Source organism: Chrysochloris asiatica, unplaced genomic scaffold (assembly GCF_000296735.1).
Source record: "Chrysochloris asiatica unplaced genomic scaffold, ChrAsi1.0 scaffold00540, whole genome shotgun sequence".
Classification (NCBI taxonomy): Eukaryota; Metazoa; Chordata; class Mammalia; order Afrosoricida; family Chrysochloridae; genus Chrysochloris; species Chrysochloris asiatica.
In genome coordinates this window covers 394,867-410,158 of record NW_006409058.1, presented here as the reverse complement: position 1 = coordinate 410,158, position 15,292 = coordinate 394,867, and the positions used below count along the sequence as shown (strand labels likewise).

The 15,292-nt window shown below is 39.8% G+C and overlaps 2 pseudogenes; one reads left to right on the top strand and one right to left on the bottom strand.

Moving 5' to 3' along the window:
• Nucleotides 1-976: 976 nt before the first annotated feature.
• On the bottom strand, nt 977-3,511 carry LOC102841339 (annotated as a pseudogene).
• A 3,502-nt stretch (nt 3,512-7,013) lies between these two features.
• On the top strand, nt 7,014-8,408 carry LOC102840584 (annotated as a pseudogene).
• Nucleotides 8,409-15,292: the final 6,884 nt, after the last annotated feature.

The window sequence follows — 15,292 nt, the reverse complement described above, 5'->3', positions numbered from 1 at the left end:
TTACTGAGTTTTTCAAGCCTTATACTTTAAAGTTATTTATGTGGGGTTTTTTTTTATACAAACCCCCACCCCCCAAAAAAAATCATTAAGAACTTTTCACTATTCTACATATTAATATAAAGATCACGAGGATTTCTTTTTTTAATGATGCAAGGCACTTTTCTGGGTTTCATCATTTAAGGGGTAAATAACACAACAGTGCTACATTAGTATATTATGTTCTAGTTAGAACCATTCTGGACAAAGGGGCAAAAACAGCTTAGATGACTCTTTTACCAAAAGAAATGCAAAATAGAAAGTCATGTGAAACATAGCACTATCCTTTTGGGGGAACATCTGGTACTATAAAATACTTTCCTTTGTTCACTAAACTTCATGGGTTTTTTAAATAATAGAATAAAAAGATTAGGAAGGCAATAGAAAAGGAAGCAGTAACTGGAGCATGTTATAGAGAAGTTATCTAATGTCATGACTATTAATAAAGGATCCAGAAAACATTCTAAAATAAAAGAGTAATTAAGGTATTCAGTGATACTAAAAAAGAAATGTAGCAGATCCCTACATTTTAATGTTTCTGCTAGACATTCCATGATAAAATTGAATTGAAATTATTTTTAAATGTAATATATAGAACAAAAAATTAATTTTTAGCAAACTTTAGTAAATTCATTTATCAATTACTCAAATTTTACAGCAAATCTCCCCTGACTTGCATTTTGTTTAAAGCAACAAATAAATTTCAAGTATGAAAAGTACATTATTGAAATAATACCTCTTTGTAAGTCCAAAATTCTTGGTTTATAATAAATTTGTAAAATTTTAAGAAAAAAGGAGTAAAACCATCAGTGCCATGAATTGCAGAAGTCCAAAATCATCTTAAAATGTTTCTCAACATGTTACAGAGAAACATGTTTGAAAGCAACATAAAACTGAAAAGAAACTACGTATGTTTTATCATTTCACATTATTATTGTTGCTAGTATCTCCTCCTCTTTATATAGAAATTCACATACTCTATAATGTTGCTCTGCAGTAGGCCATTCTGTGCAGTCATCATTTGCATATTTCCAAATTCTTCTTCTTGTTCATGTGTTCTCTTAAAACTATCTGTGGTACCAGAATGAACAGATTCTTTCTATCCAAAATGGTGTCATCATCTGTATTGTTAATTTTGCTAAGTTGTTGTTGTTAGGTGCCATTGAGTCAGTACTGACCCACAGTGACCTTATGCACAGCAGAATGAAACACTGCCCAATCCTGGGCCAACCTCACTACTGCTGCCACACTTGAGTCCATCGATGCAACCACTTGGCCAATCCATCTCATTGGGGCTCTTCCTCTTTTTCTCTGACCCTCCACCTTAACAAACATGATCTCCTTATCCAGGGACTGGTCCCTCCTGACAATATGTCCAAAGTATGAGAGATGAAGTTTCGCCATCTTGACCTCTAAAGAGCACTCTGGCTGCACTTCTTCCAAAGGGATCTATTGTTTCTTTTGGCAGCCCATGGCACTTTCAATATTCTCCTCCAACACCAGAACTCAAAGGCATCAATTCTTCGATGGTCTTCCTTATTCACTGTCCAGCTTTTCGTATGCATATGAGGTTATTGAAAATGCCATGGCTTGGGTCAGGTGCACCTTAGTCCTCAAGCTGACATCTTTGCTCTTCAACACTTTAAAAAGGTCTTGTGCAGCAGATTTGCCTAATACAATATGTTGTTTGATTTCTTGACTGCTGCTTCCGTGAGTGTTGACAGTTGATCCAAGAAGAATGAAGTCCTTGACAACTTCAATCTTTTCTCCATTGTTTAAGAATTGTTTATTGGTCCAGTGGTGAGGATTCTGGAGAAGGCGTGATAGAATTCCACAAAACCAATGATTTGTTCATTTTAAATACCTTCTTATGACAGCATAACAGACGACTATACACATGGAGTCACCAGATGGAATACATACAAATCAAATTGACTACTTCTGCAGAAAGAGATGATGGAAAAGCTCCATATCATCAGTGAAAACAAGGCCGGGGCAGACTGTGAAACAGACCATCAATTGCTCATATGCAAATTTAAACTGAAGCTGAATAAAATGAAAACAAGTCCACGAGAGCCAAAATATGACCTTTTATATCCCACCTGAATTTAGTGATCATCTGAAGAACTGATTCGATACATTAAACACTAAAGACCGAAGACCAGAAAAGTTGTGGGATGACATCAAGAACATCATACATGAAGAAAGCAAAAAGTCATTGAGAATACAAGAAAGAAGGAAAAGGTAAAAATGTATGTCAGAAGAGACACTGAAACTTGCTCTCCAGCGTAGAAATCTAAAGCAAATGGAAGAAATGAGGAGGTCCAAGAGCTGAATGGAAAATTTCAAAGATCAGTTCTAGAAGATAAAGCCAAAAATATTATTTTTGCTAAGTAGATGGCTTCATATTCCTGAAGCTGATGAACAAATCCATTAGGAATGATACAAAATCTTCGTTCTTGAACATAAGAAAACACACCTTTATACTTCATTCCAAATGTTTCCATTAGGTAAGCAATAACAAAGGCAGCACTCCTGGAGATCCCTGCATTTCAATGGACAAGAATATTTCCTCCAGTTTGTAAGCTTCCATCAATGAACTCTTAAGTCTTTGAGAAAAAACTGTATTATATTTTCAACTGGATTGTCTGCAGTGTCCAAGAGTAAGTACCTAAATAATTATTGAAAGTTTAGTTTAATAAAATATGCTTCAATATTTTGTCTTATGCATTTTATGTGTGTTATTCCATGTATATGTAATTTGCTTTTCACACCAGAAGAATATAGGCCTAAAAATAATCCAGGTAAAATTCCATGCATCTCTTGCCTCATAGCATAGGTCTACTCCTTGGTGTCTTCTTTGCATTGTGAAAGGGAAGCGAAATCCAACTTCACATCTTCCTTGGTGCCAAAACAAAGGCCGGTGGGTGGGGTGGGAGGGCAAGTTACCTGCCTACCTGATCCTTGAGTTGGCAGTGGTGATGAATTGAAGGAGAGCTGGTGGGCCGGAGGGCTGGAGCATGGGCAGTGGGCTTACAACTTAACACCAAGATACAAAAGGCTCCTGGCAACTTTGGCAGTGGCGGCAAGGACAACCAGGAAGAGTAGGGTAGGGCCACTCATACCTGGCCACCACGCTTCTGCCTTTTCCATTCCCCAGTGTGGGAATTTTCTTTTTAAAAGCTTCCCCTTTCTTCTTCAGCCTGATTTCATTAGTTAACAGCTTTCTTTTTCTGAATTCCCAAAGACATGCGATGGTTGTCTGTACATCTCTGTTGTTGCATTGTGTTAACGTTTCTTTTATTACTGCTTTCAGGTGTTACTTAACTTTATGATACACTTTAAACTTCTCATCTACTTATAAATTCTCATAACCAGACTGTGAGTTCCTGAAGTGTCCTTGGTTTGTCCCCAGCTTTCCTGGAACTTTTTCGATTGCCCCAAAAATGAGCAACTTTTCTTTTGAAGTCTTCATCGTACATTCAAAACCAACTTACATTGAAACACTTATATGACTAATTTCATTTTTATTTAGGGAGTTGTTCTCTTCCTAGTTGGAGCCCTTTAAGACCAAAACCCTGTGTTTTCTTTGTAAAAACTGCATTGGCATTGCAGATCTCTAATCAAAATTTGTAAAACAATAATTTAAAATTGGATATGACTGACTGCTTAAAGGAAACTCCTTGTTATCTGGCTGTCAAGATAACATAAGATCTACAGTCTGGGCAATATACATGAAGAACGGAAATTATTTTACTAAATTCAGAAAATCAATCTTTTCTCAGCTAGCCTGTGTTTTAAGATCAATCTTAAATACTACATCAATGTTTTTGTTGTTATTATTAAGTGCCGTTGAGTCAGTTCTGACCCATAGTGACCCTGTATAGGATTTCCAAGGAGCTGCTGGTGAGCTTGAACCACCAACCTTGCAGTTCAAATGGTTTTGCAGTCTGGCATATTAACCCACAGAGCCATACCAGGAGTCCACTACAACAATAGGATGGTTAAAAACTTACTGATATATCGGGTATTTCCTAGTATATTTTCATTGATATCCTCGTTTCCCAGGCTTTTCCTAAGAAACACCCACTTAACGCCCATATTCCCCAAAACAAATAAGGTTCTTTTCCTTCCTCCTCCCCTGCAAAACTGTTATAAATTAAAAGGCGTAACCAGTGCTTAGAGCTTTTGGGGGGGGGGGGGTGTGAGTGAGACAAAAGAAAAAACAAAACAAAAAAAGCTAGTCATCCAGGCTCTCTCATACTAACTGAATACAGAAACAGACCTAATTTTATGTCCATCATGCCAGGGAATAAGTCTTCTTAAGTTTTGACTGTTACTAGAAATATAAAAAAATGTTAGACAGACTAACAGGTTAAGGGACCACCTTGGAGACTCTATCTTTTTTCCATTTATAGTTTTTCCCCTGGATGGATTTGATGCTACTGCCATATTCCAGATTATAATCATTTATGATAATCCTTTAATAGAAATGTGAGGTACACAAAATGTCACTAGGGTAGCCCAGAGATTGGTAAAGTTTATCTTTATAGCACAAAATTTTGTGAACACATTGCCTTGAGAAGAGCTGGGTGATCCCATTTACTTCAGCTTCACAGTATATACTATGAAAAGAAATATTGTTCAAGAAAAATATATGATTAGTTGCTTCAGTTTTGTTTTTTGGTTTCTTTTTAAAATGACTCAGATTAGGCATCCTCTTTAAAGGTCCACTTCCATCTTATATGATCTAAAATGTCTCTTCAAATTCCTCAATGAAGATGGTCCCTTAAGTAAGAAACCTAGAGAAGAGTAACTGTTTCATTTCTTGAATTCTCCATGTACATATATGTAAATATGTTCTGAAATAAAAAGGTTCCACTCATTGTTCTCTGTTCAATATAGGTAGTTGGGTGTGTAGTTAGGAAGAAAATAAAGAACACAAAAACGTCCCAAGGAAGATCACTAAGAAAAATCCTCTCTTCCTCTCATTTCATACAGGAAGCCTTTGAGGCATGCCAGCTAAGAAAAAAGATATAGTGATAGGAAGACTGGACCTCTTTCTCTTTGGGTGGTAGCTGAATGTCCATTGATGGACTTAGTACATTTATAACTCTTAATTTGTTTAAGTCTTTTCCTGAGCTTCCCTTCAAATAACACTTTTACTCTCCCATGAGAGTTGGGAGTAGATTTTGAACATCAAGGTTCTGGGTGGGTATCAGTCACTTTAAATCATGTATTGCCTGTATGTTGTTGTTGTTGTTATGTGCTGTGGAGTCGGTTCCGACTCATAGCGACCTTGTACAGGGTTTCTGAGGCTGTAATCTTCATGGGAGCAGAGCACCTCATCTTTCTCCCGAGGAACTACTAGTAGCTTCAAACTGCTGACCTTGTAGCTTGCAGCCCGATTCAGGAAAAGATAGCAGAGAAGAAGGATGAAAGAAAGAAATGTAACATCATTAGGGGACACTAGAGAAAACCAAGCTTATCAGAGCTGCTGTCAGTATCTCATGATGGCCCAGGCTGCAACCATGGTGAGGGCAAATACTGGCACCAGGACCATGGCTATGGGAATAGCACTTGGCTCCCCTTCACCTCAGTGTCCTACAGGCCCATTCTGCACCTGTAACTGGAAAGGAAAGATCAAAGTTAACTCTTGTGATCAATGTATGCTTGCCACAACTGAAATGCCCAGGTCAATTACCAACAGAGTTTACAGTCTCTAGACCATCCAAGGCTGTAAACCCTAAATACTAGCTGGTTGAGAGTCCTGACCTTTGTGTCAATGTCACTGATTCTTTGGGAAGAAAACAGGTTTCATCAGGAAGCATTTAACTTCACCATGAGTCAAGGAGTCCTGGAGGCATAGCACGTTAAGTATTGTGTTGTAACTACAAGACTAGAAGTTCAAACCCACCAGCCACTCCATGCAAGAAATATGAAGCTGTCTCAGAAACCCTAAGGAGAGTTCTACTCTGTCCTATAGGGTTACTACAAGTCAGAATCAACTCAGTGACAGTGGGTTTGGTGCTATTGATCTAAATCAGGGGTGGGGAACCATTTTTGCCAAAATTTATATCATTCGCGGGCCATACAGAATTATCAACTTACAAATCAATCATCAATATTAACCATATTTAGTCAAACCACAACAAAAATGTGATGGCTGCAACTACAGTTGCTTTGGAAAGGCCAAACCAAATGATTTTGCGGCCCTTATGTGACCTGTGACAGAGCTCTGGTACCATAGTGGTTATGAATTCCTCCCAGTGGATAACCTTAAGGTCAGTAGCTCATAACTACCTGCAGTTTTGCCGGACAAAGATGCGGCTTTTTGTTCCCATAAATGTTTACAGCCTCAGAAACCCTATACTGGGTCTCTATGAGTTGGAGTCAACTCCACGGCACATAACCACCACCACCACCATATGGCCTGTGGGCTGGATGATCTCCATCCCTCATCTAAAGGGATCTGTGAGCAGGTCAAGTGACTGGTGTTTTTGTACTACTGTCACCTTGCTGTACATGTGTGTTATAGCAGTAAAACAGAGATATAAATGAAGCCTACTGATTCTATGTTGTTGTTAAGTGCTGTAGAGTCAGTTCCGATTTGTAGTGATCCTGTATAGAGTTTCTGAAGCTTTAAATCTTCATGGGAGAAGGAAGCTTCATCTTTCTGCCATGCAGGTGGGTTTGAACTACAGATCTTGTGATTTGCACACCTGTGCTTACTGTATAGAAACACCACACCTGGAAATTATTGGGGGCATCTACATTATTGGATATGTTTACTTGGAAAGATTACCAGTGGTCAGAGTACAAAAAGAACCAATCTGGGCAACATTAATGCAGGTGCAATACTTAGAAATGTATTCCAAGTGGACGCAGTTGCGTTGGGGTTCTCTGCCATCCGCCCAGTTGTGGAGCAAAACCTGTTCCTCTCGCGCTCAGGAGTGCAGGTTGAATTGACCAAAGCAATGGTTATGGAGAAGCCTAGTCCCCTGCTGGTCGGGCAGGAATTTGTGAGACAGTACTATACACTGCTGAACCAGGCCCCAGACATGCTACATAGATTTTATGGTAAGAACTCTTCTTATGTCCATGGAGGATTGGATTCAAATGGAAAACCAGCAGATGCAGTCTATGGACAAAAAGAAATCCATAGGAAAGTGATGTCACAAAACTTTACCAATTGCCACACTAAGATTCACCATGTTGATGCTCATGCTACTCTGAATGATGGTGTGGTGATCCAGGTGATGGACTTGCTCTCTAATAACAACCAAGCCTTGCGAAGATTTATGCAGACATTTGTCCTTGCTCCTGAGGGCTCTGTTGCAAATAAGTTCTATGTTCATAATGATATCTTCAGATACCAAGATGAAGTCTTTGGTGGCTTTGTCACTGAGTCTCAGGAGGAATCTGAGGAAGAAGTAGAGGAGCCTGAAGAAAGACAGCAGACACCAGAGGTGGTAGCCAATGATGCTGGAACTTTCTATGATCAGACTGTCAGCAATGACTTAGAAGAACATTTAGAGGAAACTGTTGCGGAACCAGAGCCTGATCCAGAACCAGAACCTGAACAAGAACCTGTATCTGAAATCCAAGAAGAGAAATCTGAGCCAGTATTAGAAGACAGTGCTCCTGAGGAGACTCAGCAGAGGGCTTCCCCAGCACCTGCAGACATAGCTCAGACAGCACAGGAAGACTTGAGGACATTTTCTTGGGCATCTGTGTCTAGTAAGAATCTTCCTCCCAGTGGATCTGTTCCGGTTACTGGGATCCCACCTCATGTTGTTAAAGTTCCAACTTCACAGCCCTGTCCAGAGTCTAAGCCTGAATCTCAGATTCCACCGCAAAGACCTCAGAGGGATCAAAGAATACGAGAACAACGAATCAATATTCCTCCATAGAGGGGCCCTAGACCAATTTGTGAGGCTGGTGAGCAAGGTGATGTTGAACCTCGAAGAATTGTAAGACACCCTGACAGTCACCAACTCTTCATTGGCAACCTGCCTCATGAAGTGGATAAATCAGAGCTTAAAGACTTCTTCCAAAACTATGGGAACGTGGTGGAGCTGCGCATTAACAGTTGTGGGAAACTACCCAATTTTGGGTTTGTTGTGTTTGATGACTCTGAACCTGTTCAGAAAGTTCTTAGTAACAGGCCTATCATGTTCAGAGGTGAAGTCTGTCTGAATCTGGAAGAGAAGACTCGAGCCTCCAGGGAAGAAAACCGTAGAGCTAACCGCCTGCGGGGACCTGGAGGCCCTCAAGGTGCGCTGAGTGGTGGAATGAGAGGCCCTCCTTGAGGAGGCATGGTGCAGAAACCAGGATTTGGAGTGGGAAGAGGCATTGCTCCAAGGCAGTGAACCCTCTTCACTAGTTCCTGCAGAAGAGGAAATTTCTTCAACCTGTTATAAACTGCTTAACATTTGTACACTTTTATTCCTTTTTGTGTTAATGGTGTGTGTGCCCCACCCTCCTTTCTACTCCTGATCTTTTAGTCCTTCACTTCAATTTTGTGGAATGATATTTTAGGAAAAACGGATTTTTAAAGAAGAAGAAGAAAAAAAAAAAGACTGAATTTCCTTGCTGATACAGACAGGATTTTTTTTAACAGCCATTTCCCCAAAGGAATGTGTCTTGCTTATTACTGACATTTGGTATGTTTCATTCATTGGAATATTTCTCACTTATTTTCTACCTGTTTCAAAACCTGTAAGAAATACAGGATTGGATAAAACATTTTGAAAGCAAGAAAAACTGAAATTATTTCTTCTTTTGAGAGTCATCTTCTGGTGTGGAGAAATTGCCATTGGATAAATTGACAATTTTGATTCTCACTGGTGTGGTTAAAAATGGAATGAAAAAGTGTTAGAGGTTTGTTCTTTTGCTATCATACAACAATGTCAGATCCTACTGTTTTGTTTTGTTTTTTTTTTCCATTGACATTTAAATTGTATGCTAAGTTTTAAATGTCTATAATACAACTGATACACTTTTCTCTTGAACTGTTAAAATTTTTTGAAGTAGAGCTTTTCTGTGTTTAATTTGTATTTGTAAAAAACCAAAAGCACAAAAAAAATCCCCCAAATCTGAATAACAACAGCAACAAAACAAAACAGCAAAACTGTTGTGCCTTCTATTTATCTTTGGTTCCATTCTTTGCAATTGTGTAAAGAAAGATAATAAAAACAAAAACAACCCTAAAAAAAAAGAAGAAAGAAAAGAAAAGAAAAGAAATGTATTCCAAGTTGCCGACAGAACCCTTTCCTTCCTAAAACAGAGTTTTGTACTTTTTCCCCTAGTTTATAATACTAGTCACAGATGAAGGTGAAAAAATATATAAAATTGATGTAAAAGACTTAGAGGTACATGAACAAAAAGAAATCACATCTTAGTGGTTACAATTTTCAATTGCCTAGGCATTTCCTTTTGAGGCCTGGTGGTCTTTTGTTATTTCAGTCATATTTTTCATGGTGGTCTTTCTTAATATTAATTTTTAACATAATCAGTTTGTAGCAATTATGGCAACATCTTGTTTCCGATAGATTTAACCCCATTTTGGAACTATGAAACCCTGAGCACTCAATCTTTTTTTTTTTTTTTAAGTTTTTATTGTGAATTATGTGGATTTACATGGGAGAACATTAGTTTTACATTCATCCTGTTGTATTTCATTTCATTGCAATGACCACAATCCCCTCCATGTATCATCAAATAACCAAAGGATACATCCCACAGGCCCACCCCTCCAGCCGTCATCACACAGCCCCTCTCCTTCACTGAGTCCAGTGTCCCCAGCCACTCCATTTGTCCACATCATTGTCTCTGTCTCCATCCCTGGAGACACTGCCTCTATGGGTAGTGTCACACTCTCTGCTCTTCTCACTTGATGGTCCCAGGGACCTCCATTCCCAGGCTGCAAAATCAATCACTCACCTCCTTTTGCCAAAAAAAAAACATCTACCTCTACAATTCAGACCCTCACAGTCAGTCCTGCTGGCAATTATTCCCTATTGTACAAAAAGAGTCTTATCCCCATTTCCTTTCATCAGCCTGGTCCCAACAGATTGGAAATCATTCAGGGAGGTTCTACCTACCCTGTTTGGAACTAAGCTTCCTCTTGAAAGCTTGTAAGCCAATCACTTCTTGCCTCTATATTCTCCCCCCCCCCCTTTTTTTAGGGTAGCCAATGTCTAAGTTGCCCATCCCTGTAAACCCTGTATACGGAGGGAGTGGGAGTGATCGTTGTTGTAAAGATTTGTTCCCTTTTTAAGCTACTACATCCATACGCATAGGTAAAATTCATCAAATTGTAGTAGGTTACTCTTTTTTTTTTTTTTTTCTTCCCTCTTCTTTCTTCTTCTAGTCAAGTTCTGATCATCCAGCCATCAAAGCCAGGTCAAGTGGTTACTATCTGCAAGTATGGTGTTCTTGTGCATCTCCCCTCACTTCATATCAGCTGGACGCTTCACTCTCTATTGTAGTCCTCTGTGGCCTGTGGTCTCTGGGCCAGGAGTCCCCAGGTCATATCGTAACTGCTGGTCATCCAGGTCTCTGCCCAGTTCACAGGAGTCAATTGAATGTTTTCAGACTTAGATCCCAACTTCATTGCTGTTTTTTTCCCTCTTCCCCTTATTGGTGACCAACGTGGTCACCAGCCAGACCACATGCCTGCTTATGTATTTCCCTTTGAGTCTTAGTCTTAGAAGAGAGTTTGCTCTGAGGGGACCTGACAACTTGCCTTGATGGTTCCCAGGCGAACAGCTTACCTTGTTCTTGTAGTAATCAATCATACTGCCATTATTGTTTCTGATTTTCCCTGATGGTCTTTCTTCACGAAGTATTTTCTGTTCTTCTAGCCACTACAGGCTAGTCTACTTGTCCTTTCCAGTGGAAATTTCCCACCTCAATTCTGAATGGGATTCTGGTTTCCACATATGGTCTTATGCAATGCAAAAGCTCAACGGGATGTCTCATTCACTGGACAATTTCTAGGTCTCTGTAAGTTATTACAATCAGTTATAGGCTGAAGACGGACTTAAGAGCTTTCTATTGTGATGTTTCTGGCTATTCCTCCCCCAACCCCAATTGTCTATTTCACAATGGTAGGCAAGGGAAACCAACATTCAAAAGACAGCCAAACATCTTAACATTATTCCCCTCTTTTACTCTTTCAAACCATGCCTCAATCCCTGTATCTGGAAGCCCTGTTGTTCCAAGGTTGTTTATACATCATCATTTACCTCTGTCCCACTTAGCCCATGCGATCTGCCTAACTGTTCTCCCATCTGCCTTGTTCTTCCATCTCCTGCCTTCTTGTGTATTGCTGCTCCTCCACCCAAGCTTTCCTGCATCTATTCCCTAACCTCTGCTCTATCTTCCCCTCTCACCCGCCCCTCCTCTCATCCCATACATCCCGGTGATCAGCAATTATATGCATAACTTTATTTTATTTTGTTTCCCCCTCTTGGTGGGTTATTTTTCTTAGTCTTTTACAATAATGGTCCTATGCAGTATTCCTCCTTTTGTGACTGACTAATTTCACTCAGCATAATGTCCTCAAAGTTCACCATGTTGTGCGGTGGCTTGCAGCTTCCTTGTTCTTCACGGTAGCATAGTATTCCATTGTGTGTATGTACCAGTTTGTTTAGCCATTCTTCAATTGATGGGCATTTAGGTTGTCTCCATCTTTTTGCTATTGTAAATAGTGCTGCTATGAACATTGGTGTGCATATATCTACTCGTGTTATGGCTCATACTTTTTGTGGGTAAATACCAAGTAGAGGAATGTCTGGATCATAAGGTATTTCTATTTCTAACCTTCTGAGGAAGTGCCATATTGCTTTCCAGAATGATTAGACCATTTTGCAATCCCACCAACAATGTAGGAGGGTCCCAGTCTCTTCACATCCTTGTCAGCATTTATTGTCCTCCACTTTTTTGTCCTTCGCTGTTATTGCTGCTGTGAGATGATATCTCATTGTTGTTTTGATTTGCATTTCTCTGATGGCTAGTGAACAAGAAAATTTCTTCAAATGTTTGTTGGCTGCCCAGATCTCCTCCTTGGTGAAGTGTCTGTTCATGTCCTGTCCCCATTTTAAAATTAGGTTATTTGTCTTTTTCCTGCACAGGTGTTGTAGTTTCCTATATATTTTAGAAATGAGTGCTTTATCTGATGTGTCATTGCAAAAGATTTTTTCCCATTCTGTGGGTTCTCTTTTTACTCTTTTTATAAAATATTTTATTGTGAAGTATGTGATAGCTTACATAGGAAAACCTTAGTTATACATTCATCCTATTGTATAGCATTTCATTGCCATGGTTACAATCCCCTCCATGCATCATCAACCAGCAAGCCTGCCCTCCCCCCAGTTGTCAGAACACAGCCCCTTTCCCTCTCTGGGTCTAAACTCTTCAGCCTTCATCTCTCCATGTCATTGTCTCTGTCTCCATCTCTAGCATCACTGCTTCTCTGGGTAGGGTCCTGCTCTCTGCTCTTCTCCCTTGATGGTCCCAGGTACCTCCGCTCCTAGACTGCAAAGCCAATCACTCTGCTCCTTTTACTACAAAACGTCTACCATTACATTACCAACCCTCACAATCAGTCTTGATAACAATTATTCACTATTGTATCATAAGAGATCCTTCCACATTTCATTTTATCAGCCCAGCCTAGACAGATTGTATACTACTCAGTGGACATTCTACCTTGCTTCATGCCCTCTGAATCTAGGTTCCCTATTGAAAACTTGTAACCCAGTCACTTCTTGCCTTTGTAGTCCCCTGACCCCCCATTTTGGGTAGCCAATGTCCAAGTTGCCCATCCTTGTCTACTTTGTGTATGGAGGAAGTGGGAATGATCCTTTCTGTAAAGATTTATTCCATCTTTTGAGCTACTGCATCCATAGATGTAGGTCAAGTTCATCAAATTGTATCAGGTTACTCTTTTTTTCCTCTTCTTTCTTCTTCTAGTTGAGCTCTGATCATCCAGTCATTGAAGGTAGGTCAAGTGGGTATTATCTGAAAGTGTGGGTGTTTTTGTGCATATCAGCTGGATGCTTCACTCTCCACTCTAGTCCTCTGTGGCTATGTCACTGACTCTGGGCCCAAAAGTCCCCAGATCTTGCCAACCCAGTCTCTGCCCAGGTTCACAGGAGTCTATTGAACGTTGAGGACTTAGCTCACAGCTTCATTGCTGTTTTTCCTTCATTCCCCTTATTGGTGATGAACGTGGTCACCAATCAAAGTGTGTATTCCCATTGAGTCTTAGTCATAAGGGGGTTTGCTCTGAGGGGACCCGACCACTTGCCTTGATGTCTCCTGGGCAAGCAACTTGCCTATACTGTTTTGTATTTTTCCTATCGGTCCTTCTTTCGAGAAGTATCTTCTGTTCTTCTAGCCACTCCAGGCTGGTCTGCATGTCCTTTCAAGTGGAAATTTCCCACCTCTGAAGATTCTGGATGCTGTTCAGGATTCCACTTATGGTCCAATGTAATGCAGAGGCTCCTCAGGAAGTCTCTTTCCCCGGGCACGTTGTAGCCCCATTTTAGGTATTCCAGTCAGTTATATGCAGAAGACGGACTTACAAGCTTTCTATGGTGATATTTCTGGCTATTCCTTTCTCTCCCCCTCAAGTGTCTATTTTATAATGGTATGCCAGGGAAACCAAGATTCAAAAGATAGCCAAGCATCTTAACATTATCTGCCTCCCCCTTTCCCCATTCCACCATGTCTCAATCCCTGTATCCCAGAGCCTGTTGTTCCTGGGTTGTCCATACATCATTATTAACCTCTGTCCCACTTAGCCCATGTAAACCTGTCTAATTATTCTCCCATCTGCTATGTTTCTCCATTTCCCTCCCCCTTCCTGTATATTACCTCCTCCATAGCACCCAAACTATCCTGTGTCTATTCCCTACCCGGTGCTCCACCTTCCCCTCCCTCCCCTCAGCCCACTCCCACCTCCCAGTAACCAGCAAAGAGTTCCCTCCCTTTAGTGTGGGTACTTTTTCTTAGTTTATTTATTTATTTTTTTACAGTAGTGGTTCTATGTCTATGCAGTATTTCTCCTTTTGTGACTGACTAATTTCACTCAACATAATGTCCTCAAGGTTCATCCATGTTATGCAGTGGCTTGCAGCTTCCTTGTTATTCTTCAAAGTAGCATAATATTCCATTGTGTGTATGTACCACAGTTTGTTTATCCATTCTTTAGTTGTTGGGCACTTTGGCTGTCTCCATCGTTTTGCTGTTGTAAATAGTGCTGCTATGAACATTGGTGTGCATATATCTACTTGTGTATGGCTCATATTTCTTGTGGGTAAATACCAAATAGAAGAATTGCTGGATCATAAGGTATTTCTATTTCCAACCTTCTGAAGGAGCACCATATTGCTTTCCAGAGTGGTTAGACCATTTTGCAATCCCACCAACAATGCAGGAGTGTCCCAGTCTCTCCACATCCATGCCAGCATTTATTGTCCTTTACTTTTTTGATCTTTGCTGTTATTGCTGGTGTGAAATGATATCTCATTGTTGTTTTGATTTGCATCTCTCTAATGGTTAGTGATCATGAACATATCTTCATATGTTTGTTGGCTCCTCTTTACTCTTTTGGTGAAGTCTTTTGATGCATATAGTTTTTAATTTTTACTATGTCCAACTCATCTATTTTGTGTATTTTTGTTTGTGTAATTTTCAAAATGCTTGGTAGTTGGCCTAAGTCCTTAATTAGAGCCCTCACATTTGTCCTTATTTTTTCATTGATGACCTTCATAATTTTGGGATTCACATTTAGGTCTTTAATCCATGCTGAGTTGGTTTTTGTATAAGGTGTGAGGTTTATACAATCTTTTGCATATCACTTTCCAGTTCTGCCAGCACTATCTGTTAAAGAGAGTATCTCCTTCCCATGCAATAATCCTAGGCACTTTGTTGAAAATCAGTTGGCTGTATGTGGGTGGGTTAATTTCTGGATTCTCAATTTTGTTCCATTGATCAATAAATCTTTCATTGTCTGAGTGCCAGGCTGTTTTGATGACTGTAGCCATGTAGTAAATTTTGAAATCAGGGAGTGCAAGGTCTCCAACATTATTCGTAAGCAGTGCTTTGCTTCTCCTGGGTATCTTTCCTTTCCATATAAAGTTTGTAATTGTTTTTTCCATCTCTTTGAAGAATGTTGCTCGAATCTGGATTGGAATTGGGATATGTTCTTCTACTTCTGTAAGTCTCTTTTAGTTTATTGTGG